Source organism: Balaenoptera acutorostrata, chromosome 1 (assembly GCF_949987535.1).
Source record: "Balaenoptera acutorostrata chromosome 1, mBalAcu1.1, whole genome shotgun sequence".
NCBI lineage: Eukaryota > Metazoa > Chordata > Mammalia > Artiodactyla > Balaenopteridae > Balaenoptera > Balaenoptera acutorostrata.
In genome coordinates this window covers 20,999,338-21,012,861 of record NC_080064.1, presented here as the reverse complement: position 1 = coordinate 21,012,861, position 13,524 = coordinate 20,999,338, and the positions used below count along the sequence as shown (strand labels likewise).

Genomic DNA, 13,524 nt, shown 5'->3' with positions numbered 1-13,524 from the left:
TAGCTCCCCATTGATCGTATCATCTTATGTTATCTTTTTTTCATGGCATTCCTCTCTACCAGGGATCATATTGTATATTTACCTGTTTGTTTATTGTTTGTTTCTCCCACTAGAACAAAGCTTCATGAGGTAGGACTTGTCTATTTTGTTTATTGCTATCTCGCTGGCTACAGCTGACATATGGCAAGCCTTCAAAATATGCTTGTGTGGGGACTTCCCTGGTGGTCCAGTGGTAAAAAAATCCGCCTTCCAATGCAGGGAACGCGGGTTCGATCCCTGATCAGGGAATTAAGATCCCACATGCCACGGGGCAACTAGGCCCACATGCTGCAACTACTGAGCCCACAGCGCAACAACTGGAGAGCCCACATGCCACAACTGCGAAGCCTGTGTGCTCTGGAGCCTGCACGCCACAACTAGAGAGACCACCCACTGTAACTACTGAGCCTGCGCGCTCTGGAGCCTGCTCGCTCACCAAAACTAGAGAGAATCCTGCACGCCGCAACGAAAGATCCCACATGCTGCAACTAAGACCCGACTCAGCCAAAAACAAATAAATAATAAATAAATAAATACTAGAAAAAAAAAGTTTCCTACTCAAAAAAAAAAAAAAAGAATGAGGCCAAGGGAATTCCTTGGTGGTCCAGTGGTTAGGACTCCATGCTTCCACTGCAGGGGGTATGGGTTCAATCCCTGGTCAGGGACTAAGATCCTGCAAGCTGCGTGGCAAGGCCCAAAAAAAAAAAAAAAAAGGAATGAGGCCAAGAGCTAGGACAGCTACCTAAGGCTGTTGGTCAAGCTGTACAGGTTTCTGGCCAGACCAACCAACTCCTTCAGTCAAGTTGTGCTGAAGAGGTTGTTCGTGAGTTGCACCAACTGGTGGCCTCTATCCCTTTCCCAGATGATCCGGAAGATGAAGCTTCCTGGAGGGGAAGGCAAAACAGCTGTGGTTATAGGGACTAAAACTGATGATGTGCACGCCCAGTAGGTGCCCGAACTGAAGGTGTGTGCACTGCCCCCGGAGCCGCATCCCCAAGGCCTGGGGCAAGATCCTCACCTTCGACCAACTGGCCCTGGACTCTCCCAAGGGCTGTGCCGCTGGCCTACTCTCTGGTAAAGGCCAAGAGGTGTACAGGCATCTCGGCAAGACCTCAGGAACACCAAACCCTACGTTCCAAGGGCTGGAAGTTCAAGCGCACCAGAGGCCGACAGGCCAGTTGCCACTACAAAAACCAACCCCAGATCCTGCCTTGTTATTAAAAAGATTTTGGATGCTGAAAAAAAAAAAAGAAGAAGAAGAAGAATGAGGCCAAAGATAGGGTAGTCAGAGAAGAAGAGGAAAAATGGGAGCATCCAGATGGGACAGTCCCAGGGCTACTGGAGAACTAGCTAGTGGGCTCCTCCACTGACCTGGAGACAGGGACAGGGGTGGGGGGAACAGAAGCTTGTTGCTGCTGGTTACAGAGAATGGGAGCTGGAAGTAGAGGTGGATATAGTAGCAGCAAGAGATGGGAATGGAATTGGAGGTAGAGGGGCAGAAGAGGAAGCAGTTGGTCATCAACAGATACTTATGGGCAGCTATGTGCCAGGCAGTGTTCTGGGCACTGTGGACACAGCAAAGGAATACACAGAGAGGGTCTCTGGCCTCTAGAATAAGGGTGGGTAAACTATGAACGGCCTGTGGTCCAAATCTGGCCTCTTTTTATGTGCCTATGAGCTAAGAATGGCTTTTACATCTTTAAATGATTGAAGAAATCAAAAGAATATTTCATAATGTGCAAAAATTATATGAAATTCAGATTTCAGTATCCATAAATAAAGTTTTATTGGAGCACAGCCACGCTCCGTTTACGTATGGTCTAGGGCTGCTTTCACACTACAACAGCAGAGTCGAGTAGTTGCAACAGAGACCATATGGCTGAGAAAGCCTAAAATGTTTACTAGCTGGCTCTTCAGAAAAAAAAATTGTCAACCCCTGCTCTAGGAACTTACATTCTCTTTGGTTAAACAAGCAGGTAAGCTAATTTCAGAGTGCTTCTGAGGACAAGAGCCAGCTGGCATCAGTAGTTTCTCACACCCTGCTTCTGCCTCAGCCACCTTCCCCTGGAAGGGAAGTGCTCCATCCAGCTGGGATGTAATACAGCAGCAGAGGAACTGGGGTCATTGTGATCAGCCCCCTGCTTCTGGGCCAAGAGGATCAAGACTTGTCCTGGAAGAAAAAAGTCATTGTCAGTGATTTGCAAAGTCCAGCACCCACTGGTTCCCCTTCCCCTAACCCAGATCCTCAATCTAGGAACAACTTGTTTATGACTTCAGAGGAACATCATCACCTTTGTCATCAAGGCCTGACACCTGTGTTCCTGCCACTTGTATGCAGTGCCTTCTTCTTTACAAAAAGTCTTCTTCCACACTACCTCATGGAGCCCTTATGGGGTAAGGCATGGCTTGGGGTTATTGTTCCCATTTCACAGATGAGGAAACTGAGACTTGGAGAAATGACCTGACTTACCCAGGGTCACATAGCTTGAAATAGCTTGCAAAGCCAGAATTAGAAAGTAGTGCAATGTCAGCTTTGGAAGGGCCTTTGGGACTGTCTCATCCAGAGATAGGAAACTGATGGCCTGAGGTGGAGGTGAATCAGTTAAGGGTGATGGCCAGTCCTCCATGTGCAAGAAATAAGGCATGCATTGTCTGTAGAGAAGTTTAAAACATTAATGAAACTGGGTGGGTCTGCTTTTTTTTATCACTGTGCCCTGGCAATTCTAAACAATGTCGTTGGTGATAAAATCCTCCCTCCTGAAGAGATCTTTCTTGGTCTAAGTTCTAAATAATTGCCGTGATTATTATGGGATATATATATATATATATATATATATATATATATATATATGCTTCAAATTAGTACATTTTATCACCTAACCTTTAATAACATATTCTACATGGAAGCTAATTTGAAGAATTCCCAGTTACACAACTGGCGCCAACATATACCTTCAATTTGAGAGCTCATAGCAGGTCAGCGTCATTGGAGCTCACACCAGGAGCGTTCATGTCCCCATGTCCCTGCATTTAAACAGCAGATTTGAAATCAATGGTGATAGCACAGTGATTGTAAAACTGTTACTGTAGTTCTGTCATTCTCTGTGCAAGTCATTCTCTGAACCTGCCAAGTTGCCTTTTTTAGAGGCATTTCTTCATGTGTGTGTGTATGTACCTTTTTGTTAAAAAAATACATTAATATAACCATAAACTATTAGCCCTTTACTTTTTTCCCATTTGTACTATAATTTTTATTTTATTTAAAAAATTTTATTGGTCTGAGTATATATATGAAGTTCAATAAAAGCAAGTTTTTACTGTCTCTGTTGCTTTTCTGCCATTATTATTATTTGTTTTATTTCATGATTATTATTGAAGATAACTCTTGTCATGTTGGGATTAAAAAAAAGATCTTTTCTACACAAACTGCTATATATAAGATAGGTAACTAACAAGAACCTACTGTATAGCAGTAGGGAACTCTACTCAATATTCTGTGATAACCTATATGAGAAAAGAATCTAAAAAAGAATTAATATATGTATAACTGAATCACGTTGCTGTACACCTGAAACTAACACAACATTGTAAATCAACTATACTCCAATAAAAATAAAAATTTAAAAGCATTTTTTTTACATTACCAGAAAATCTAAGAAGAAATTCAAGAAAAATAAAATTTGATAACTTGGAAAAAAAAACCACATTCCGGGTGTCAAACACACTAGGTTCACCATTGGCTTAAAGACAGAATAGGACCCACAATGACATCATTATCTTCTTAATTATAATCATCATTATTTTTTTATTGAGCACCTACTTGGTGCCAGGCACTGTTCTAAGGTTGAACATGTATCATCCCAATATTTTCCCCATTCAACAAATATTTATTAAGATCCTACCATGTGTGAGGCACCATTGTAGGTGCTGGTGATATGGCAGTGAACAAAGTCAAATGCCTTCTCTCTCTTACCCGTGAACCACTGGGCCTGGAGGTGGGATGGGTGTTCTCCTTGTGCACCATCCTATTTTAAGAATAAAGCCAGGACCCCACAGACCCAGGGTTAGGGTGAGGTGAGTTAAGGCCAAGTCACACAAGTGCAAGGTCATATCCTGTCTTCACTTAAAATGTTGCTATTTTGGTCATTATGGATTTTTTTTTTTTTTGCATTACTTTTTTTTCTTTTTTTTAAATTTATTTGTTTTTGGCTGTGTTGGGTCTTCGTTTCTGTGCGAGGGCTTTCTCTAGTTGCGGCAATTGGGGGCCACTCTTCATTGCGGTGCACGGGCCTCTCACTATCGCGGCCTCTCTTGTTGCGGAGCACAGGCTAGAGACGCGCAGGCTCAGTAGTTGTGGCTCACGGGCCCAGTTGCTCCGCGGCATGTGGGATCTTCCCAGACCAGGGCTCGAACCTGTGTCCCCTGCATTGGCAGGCAGATTCTCAACCACTGCACCACCAGGGAAGCCCTTTGCATTACTTTTAACTTTTTTTTTTTTTTTTTTTTTTTTTTTTTTTTTCCACACACACACACTGTATTTTAATTTTACAAGAGATAGATAGACTGACACCAAGCATTGTACATGGATGACCACAACAAAAGCAACAATGATTGCAATTACCAAACATGAATACTTTTAACTTTTGAAAATATATCTTGATTGTTGAGTTTTTTTGGCACCCCCTTAAATTTTGCACCCAAGATGATTCCTCATTAACCTCATTCTGTTAACCTCACCCTAGTCCTGTCCTTGCTCATGTGATCCTCACAACAATCACGTGAAGTAGGTGCAATAATTACCCCCATTTTACAGATAAGAAAAGTGAGGCACAGAGAAGATAAATGACTTGCTCAAGGACATACAGTTAATTAAGTGGTAAAGCTGGTGCATGAACTTCTCTTACTTTAGAATCCATGCTCTTAACCCTACTTTACATTTTGTTTAGTCCATACAGGCTGCTAAATATCTCAAATAACTTACCATCACTTTAACTTAAAATTAAAAATACAGCACAGTGCAGTCCGCAGCCCCTCAGGACCGGGGTCGGGTTGGGAGACCCCTTGGTCCTGGGACACGGGGCGCGGCCAGAAAGGCAGCAGCCCCCTCACCTATCACACAGCACACATTGGTGGGGAACCTGGTGCTAAACCACTCATAGATGACCTGCTTCTGGGTCAGGGTTTCCCACATAACAGAGCAGCTCCCTCGCTAGGATCTATTGAAAGTCAGCCCTGGACAGAGGGTTTCTAAAAAGAAGGTATTTAAAAAAAAAAAAAAAAGGAAGAAGAAAATTTAAAATACAGCTTTCCATCCTCTTTAAAAGTCAGGCCAGGGACTTCCCTGGTGGCGCAGTGGTTAAGAATCCGCCTGCCAATGGAGGGGACACAGGTTTGATCTCTGGTCCGGCAAGATGCCACATGCCGCGGAGCAACCAAGCCCGTGCGCCACAACTACTGAGCCCGCACGCCTAGAGCCCATGTTCCGCAACAAGAGAAGCCACCACAATGAGAAGCCCACGCACCTCAATGAAGAGTAGCCCCCGCTCCCCGCAACTAGAGAAAGCCTGCGTGCAGCAAGGAAGACCCAGTGCAGCCAAAAATAAATAAATAAATTCATTTAAAAAAAAAAAAGGGCCACCTGGGCTCACATTCCAGTTTTGTGACCAGCAGCAGAATGGAGTGGCAGCCTCTCTCAGATAAAGCAAGCTCATCAGATCACCACAGTCTCCACCACTATTATCTCACTGCCTCCCCCATTTCATTCACTTGCTACCTGTCTGCTCCTGGGGGCGTTTAGATTTGGACCCCTAATCTGGCCATCTCACAGATGGAAGAATCCAAGCCCCAGAGAGGAAGAGGTTTACCCAATTCACACAGCACTTGGAGCCTGGGCTCCAAGCCAGGCCTCACACATCCCTTCAGTGACAAGAGACACTTGTAACTTTACACTTGATGGGAGCTCAGAAAGGGAGTTCCCAGACAGATCAAACTAACTCCTATTTGCTGAGCACCACCCAATTTTTGCCTCCAGGGTGGGCATTTCCACATCAACATCTCAGGTGGCCCTCCCAACAACTCTGGCAGGTCAGCCTTGACAACCTCTATCTTACACGTGAGAAACTGTTGCTTGGGAGGTTAAGTGACTCTCCCAGGATCTCACTGCAAGCTTGTGGTAGGTCTAACTTCAGTTAACTAGCTCTTGACATAAGACCAGAGGAATCCACCTCCTGCTCTCTCCCCAAGACACCCTCTCTGACTCTTACTAGGATTTTCTTGGACTGAGGCTGGAGTCTCCGCTGGCTAAATTTACTCTCTTCCAGAAGGATTCTAACACAGGGCAGCCCGAGAGCCAAGCTGGAGTTGTCAGAAATACCAACTATAGGCCAAGCATATACTAGATGCTTTTCACAAAGCTTATATATTCTTTGTGTTTATCTGCATCCTCTAAATTTTCCACAGTGACTATATTTTACTTCCTATACAAGGAATTGCTTGATCTAGGCCTGGAAATGATTCTACTGAAAGTTTGGGGAAGTTGAGGATATTGGTCCCCAGCTTGCAGTTAAGGAAACTGAGGCTCAGATGGATGGCCCAAGGTTACACAGGTAAGAAGTGATGGAATCAGGATTCTGTCCGAGTCCAAAGCCTGTGCTCTTTCTATTCCACAACTCTGCTTGCCCTTTTTTTTTTTTTTAACAACTTGTTCCACAAAGGAGTTCAGGCAATTTATAAAAATACATGAAAGAAATCAAGCATTTATCCTGTCTTTCTTATACAAACTATTTCAGGAAAATCAAATAATGAATGAGGAAAAGTTATTCTTTTATTTTTTCATTTAAGTTTTATTTTTTAATTATTTTTGTAATTTAATTTTATTTTTAAAAATAATTTTTATTGAAAAGTTGTTCTTTATGGAAGAATTCCAGCTAATGAATGCAAAAAGAATGACAGAGGGACTTCCCTGGTGGTCCAATGGTTACGACTCCGTGCTTCCACTGCAGGGGGCTCGGGTTCTATCCCTGGTCAGGGAACTAAGATCCCACATGCTGCTGGGCGCGGCCAAAAAAAAAAAAAAAAATGACAGAATTAGAAAGTCATGGGGAATTCCCTGGCAGTCCAGGACTTGGCGCTTTCACTGCCAGGGCCCGGTCCCCATTTTGCAACACCTAATGAAATAATGGATCATCAGCAGATGCTAAAACCAACAGATAAAAGGTTGATGGGGAATTCTATAATGAAAAGAGCAGGCCAAGAGCCCTGAAACCATGGATCAATCAATAAAAATATTTCAACTAAATATGTGCCACTAGATGAGACATAATAATAAGTAGACAGCACCATCGCCAATAAGGTATTCTTGCTAAAGACATTAAACCTGAATCTAATCAAGCTCTAGATCTAACTTTCAGTTTACTGGAAATACAAGAGACAGAAGAACAAGTTAAACTACACCATCAGGAAGCAATAAGCCAAATCTTCTGGGATGTGGGAGCCTTTACAGGACAAATGCTCTGGTTTCCTTTACAAATAAATAGCATGAAAAAAGAAAGAAAAGTGAAACTGTTATAGATGAAAAGTTACTTATGACACATATCAACCAAATGAAATGTGTGAGCCTTATTTGAGTTCTTATTGGAACAAACCAACTATTAAAGAAATTTGAACATGAACTAGGTATTAAATGATTTTAGGGAATTTGTATTAATTTTGTTAGGTATGATAGTGGTATTGTAGTTATATTTGAAAAAGCCCTATCTTTTAAAGATATATGCTGAGGGCTTCCCTGGTGGCGCAGTGGTTGAGAATCTGCCTGCTAATGCAGGGGACACGGGTTCGAGCCCTGGTCTGGGAAGATCCCACATGCCACGGAGCAGCTGGGCCCGTGAGCCACAGCTGCTGAGCCTGCGCGTCTGGAGCCTGTGCCCCGCAACGGGAGGGGCCGCGATAGTGAAAGGCCCGCGCACCGCGATGAAGAGCGGTCCCGCACCGCGATGAAGAGTGGCCCCCACTTGCCGCAACTAGAGAAAGCCCTCGCACGAACCGAAGACCCAGCACAGCCAAAAATAAATAAATAAATAAATAAATAAATAAATAATAAATAAAATTTAAAAAAAAAATAAATAAAAATAAAAAGCCCCATCCTTCCATTCTAAAAATAAATAAATAAATTAATTAATTAATTAAAAAAAAAAAAAGATATATGCTGAAATAATTCCAGTGAAATGATATGATATCTGGGATTTGCTTTATAATACTTCAGAGGGAGGGAAAAGTGGGGAGGTAAGTGAAACAAGATTGGCAAAATGTTGATAATTATTGAGGATGGGTTACAGGTACATAATAGTTTATTACGTTCTCTCTACTTTCATGTGTTTGAAATATTCCATAATAAAAAGTTTTTTTAAGGCTTAAAGTAAATAATTAAGAAAATTGGGACAAAGAGGAAATACAGATCCAGAAACAGAATAGTTCTGAGCTTCTTAGCAGCCAAAACAAAGAGGGAAACAAGAGTCATGATGGCCAAATGTTGAGAAAGACAGTCTCATGCCTGCAGTTTTTTGACCCTTACTCAATCATGTAAGAATGGGCCCTGGGCCTGGAACACTTCCTAACCAAGAGATAAAGAGCCCACACAGCCTGCGCTGGATTTATCACCTTGTGTGGGAGTATCTTTCCTTGTTTCAGGTGTCATGAGTACTCTTTTGTCTCTGCTTAAAGCATGTCGGTCATATGGCATCTAGCCAACCCCATGGTTATTATCTGTCCTCCTCTTGGAGGGGATAGGGTCCTTCCACTATGGCACAAGAAGGGTGAGCATAGGTAAAATGCCCTGTGTTGATCACTGGGAGAGATCCCCCGGCAATGAGGGACCAACACCCACTACTGAAGCTGATCCTGCTCTGTCTCTTCTCTATGTGAGTAAAGCGTTGTTCCATCCGGTGCTTGACTGCATTGTGTCTTCCTTGACTACTCAGATACCAAGAGGAAATGGGTAGAAGTGTTTAGAGTCTTCCCCTGGGAATTATAACTGGTGCAAGGGTACTCCACTTGACACAAAGAGATTTCTAAAACCAACAAACCAGCACAGTTTCTTGTAATCAAAGAGATTCCGGTGGTGGCAAAATTCCTACTCAATATGGCCTATCAATAGGGGTCCAGTCATCCATCCTGATTTGGGGTATAATGAAGGACTTGCAAAGAGCTAGGGCCAACAGAAGGAGGGGAAAGAGGTGGAGAGAGGTGGACCTTGGAGGATGAGGGAAATGGAGAAGGACATGGGAAAGGCAGGGCATTCTAGGGGGAGGGTACTGGGTGAGCAAAGGCAGAGAGGCTATTTCACTTTCATAAAAGAAAAAATACAAAAAATGTATGTGAACCTGAAGAAAGCTGGTCTTTTATTTGCTCCCTCTTCGCCAAAAGAAATCAATCCAATTCCAAAAAGCACTGACAGGAAACAAAAGTCTTTACCAAAGGTCTCTGGAGGACACTGCAAAGGGATTACACGGCACAGCTCACGGCAAGACATCCTTTCAGAATCCTCCTAAATCTCTCTTCCTCAAAGTTCCACACTATTACAACAGCTCCCCAAACCTCTTCCTTCTTTCTCTTTTTCCAAATTCCTGACCACCCAAACTCTGCCAGCTCCCTCACTCCCCTCCCTTCTCTCAGAAGCAGCTTTTCCTGATTGGGACTGGGAGGAAATTCCTCCAGGTCTCTCCACTCTTTTGCTTAGGTCTATTTCTTTCCCTCTGCCCTCCTTACAAAGGCTCCTAAGCCTGGGAAGGAGGAAAAGCAGTGCATATTTACATGTGAGTATTTTTGCCCCGTTGCCTGGAAAAAAAAAAAAAAAGATTGGAAGGAAAGACACCCGAATGTTAACAGGAAGATGCCAGCAAAGCTTTGGAATCAGATAAAGTTGGGTCCAGGTCCTGGCTCTGCCACTTTCTAGCTGTGTGACCTTGGTTAAGCCTCACTGGAGACATTTCTCCAAACCTCAGATTGCTGTTCCGTGAATGACTTAGCATGGTATCTGACATATAGCAAGCGTTCCATAAAGTGTAGTTTACAAAATAAAGGAGTTAGTTACCTGTAGATAGTAGGAATATGGTGAACTTTATTTTGTCTTTATCCATAATTTTTGCCTTTATCAGTATTTTATTTAAAAAATTTGACAATAAGTACATATTTGTAAAAATAAACCAAAATAAAGATCATGATAAACACAGGCGTAAGATTAAATGTTTATCAGTAGAAGATCAAATGAATTATGGGGTAAGGTTTGCTGGAGCAGAGAAGAGGGCAGGGGCAAGAGAAGGCCCTGGGGCCTGACGACCTTTCTAGATGTATGTGGCCTGTGACCCCCAAGACTTCCCCGCTCCCCCAATCTTGTTGAAACTGAAGATGTGGGGTGGGGGGGCTCTGGAGGGACCGCAGGGCCTTGCCGGGTTCTCAGGGTGGGACCCGCCCCGCAGCGTGTGGAGGGAAGAAGCTGCTGACCCCCAAACTCTTGGGGGACAAGCCTGAGCAGTTCCCGGAATGTGGGGGAAATGGGTGCCCTATCAGCCATCTCTATAAAAACCACTTGGGGGCCCCTATCAGCCCTCTCTATAAAAACCATCGCCTACAGAAGATCAAGCCCCAAGATTGAGTCCCAGGATTTCCTGACTAGTTCCAAGAACCCAACCTAGAAAGTGGGCGGGGTTCCTGCCTCCTCTTCCCCTCCCCACTCAGGTCCCTCTCGCTTTGGGGCCCCAGTTCAGGCCCAACCCCACGGCCAGCCCATTCAGCTCCCAAGTCTAGTCTGCCCCGCGCTCCCTCAAACCACCCCCAGTGCCCGCCCCGCCCCCACTTCTGCGCCTCCCCCCACCCCATTTCCGCTTAGTTTGCACTCCCGGCACCCCGCGCGCGCCTCGGGTACCTCCTCGGCCCGCGGGAACCCAAGCCCCGAGGCCCCGCCCCTCTGATGCCCCGCCCCAAAGCCCCGCCCTGGCACGTGCCCGCGCTTAGCTTGTTTACCTCTCAGTGCCTGTAAGGGGACCCCTATACAGGACAATCCCTGACCATATTATCAGCCCTTGGGACCTGCATTCAAAGTGTTGGGAAGGGGGTTCGCGGCGTTCAGAGAAGTTCGGAGAAGATGCAGGCCCGGAAGCGGAAGCAGTGAATGGAGAGGGCCAGAGGTCAGGGCAGTGAGGACCACAAAGCTAGAGCGCACGCCCACCTCCTTCCCTCCGGGCCGGCGCACTTGGGAGTGGGATGAGACGCTCGGTCTGGGTCAGGCGGGCTCGAGCCTGAATCTGAGCAAGGGCTGGCCCTGTACCCGCCAGGTGTGCTGCGCAGGACTGGCGGCAGGGCGGGGTGGCCCCGGGAGCCATTGTCGGGGGTGGAGGGCAAGTCAAGTGAGCTGGGAGTGCCCGGCCTAGTATCGGGAATCGAGGGTCCAGCTGGAGGTATTGAGGTGAGGTGAGATTAGGCCCAACGGCTCTCTCGGCCTGGATGCCGTGACCTGTCCTGGCAAGGGTGGAGAGCAGGAGGCCCAACCGTTGGGGCTGTGCCTCATTAGCGCTTCCCAGGTGGGGCGCGGAGCTCGACTCTACGCCGCCACCGTGTGGCCGCAGGGAGCAGCGCCTGCCTGGACCCGGAGACTCCTCAGGGCTGGGGCGGGGGACCAGGTCCTGGAGACCTTGGGAGAGCCGCCCTTGGGGAGACTGACTTTCGATACCCTGCTCCTCCCGAGCTGGGTTCCAGGAATGGGGTTGAAGTTGCTATGGCGGCGGCGGAGCAGTCGCCGGGACTTCCTCCAGCCGCTGTGAATCCTCCTCAGGACAGCGTGGGATTGTGGTGTGGACACCCATTTTCCGCCAGCATCTTGTTGCTCACTGAATAAGGAGGTGTGGAGATGTGGATGAGAATGATCCCTCCCAAAGGCAGCAAGGCCTCCAACAACCAACCAGCTTTTCCTAAGCATCTACTATGTGAAAGGTGTACAAAGATGAATAATTAAAATAAGTAGGGAAAGCCCCCTCATATTTGTGGCTCCCCACTCTTATGAAAATAACAGGTAACTTTTAGGAAGGCTTACTGTGTGCCAGACATTTACTGAGTACTTTTATATGCGTGGTAACATTAAATTCTCACCACAATCCTCTAAGGGTAGGCACTATTATTCCTATCCAACAGATGAGGAAGTTTAGGTTCAGAGAAGTTAAGTAACTTGCCTAAAGTCACACAGCTAGATCGAATTTCTAAGCCTTGGCTTGACTTTTTTTCTTTTTTTGGCCGAGCCGTGGGGCTTGCAGTATCTGAGTTCCCCAACCAGGGATTGAACCTGGCCCCTGCAGTGAAAGCCCGGAATCCTAACCATTAGGCCACCGGGGAACCCCCTTGGCTTTTTTTTTTTTTAATAGACTTTATTTTTTAGAGCATATTTAAGTTCACAGCAAAATCGAGCAAAGATGCAGTGTTTCCATATGCCTCCTGTGCCAACACACAACTTCCTCTATCAACATCTAACACCAGAGTGGTGCATTTGTTACAATTAGTGAACCTACACTGATACATCATTATCACCCAAAGTCCAAAATTTACGTTTGATAAGCCTTAGTTTTTAACCACTATGTCAATCTCCTACCCTAATTATAAGGTCACTTTCCTGAGCAGGGATTCAACTGGGACTTTGAAGGGTATGTAGAATTTCCAAAGAAGGGGGTAAGAAGGACATTTCAGGCAGAGAGTTGCATAGAGAAAGATGTAGAGGGATTTTCAGGGTACTTGGCAAGTTTGACTTGAGCAAGAGGTCCCAAGCTTTAGTCAATTGAGTATCAACCTCATGAAGTTTGTCCTAAGCAATAATAGCCATGAAATCATGGGTTTAGAATGCAAGTTTTATTTTTGAATCCCCATTGAAATAAATATGTTAATCTTTGAAAAATATTTGGTTATATGCCACTAAAATTATCCCTAGAGCCCCCGGTGATAGTCATGCCCCATTCTGGAAAACACTACCATAGGGAATTACTGGAGGTACCCTGGGGAGGTAGGATGAGGCCACTGCTTGCTGAGCAAGGGTCATCTGTGTCCCAGGTAAGCTGCTTGCTGCTGTTCATAATTCTCTGAGCCCCAGACCTACCAGCATATTTGATCTTATCTTTCCTGGCTAGCAACACTTTGGTGGCTCCTTATTCTCTTCTAGATAGAAGAGTAAATGCCCTAACATAACCTACAAGTTCCTTGGGGATCCTGGGGTAGGCCCACCATGACCCCATCAGGCTGGTGAAGAGAGGGAGATAGGAGACAGGATCTCCTGGAGGAAGTGACAACTGAGCTGAAGTCTAACGGATTTATGGGAGAGAACTAGGTGATGGTGGTGAAGAGCTTTTTCAGGTAGAAGGAACAGCAAGTGCAAATTTCCCGAGGCAGGAAGGAACAATGTACATGTGAGCACCTGAAAGAGGCACTAGAGGAAGAGTCCGGGAGAGGAGTTTG

The 13,524-nt window shown here is 45.3% G+C and overlaps 1 long non-coding RNA gene and 1 pseudogene across 1 annotated transcript; one reads left to right on the top strand and one right to left on the bottom strand.

The window, feature by feature from the left end:
* Positions 1–745: 745 nt before the first annotated feature.
* LOC103013547 (60S ribosomal protein L18-like) lies at positions 746–1,260 on the top strand (annotated as a pseudogene).
* A 548-nt stretch (positions 1,261–1,808) lies between these two features.
* On the bottom strand, positions 1,809–11,191 carry LOC102998531 (uncharacterized). Its single transcript, XR_450665.2, has 3 exons — positions 11,056–11,191; positions 2,992–3,063; positions 1,809–2,209 (listed from the first exon to the last, which is right to left on the bottom strand). It is a non-coding gene; the product is annotated as an uncharacterized LOC102998531 (long non-coding RNA).
* Between the last annotated feature and the right edge of the window lie 2,333 nt (positions 11,192–13,524).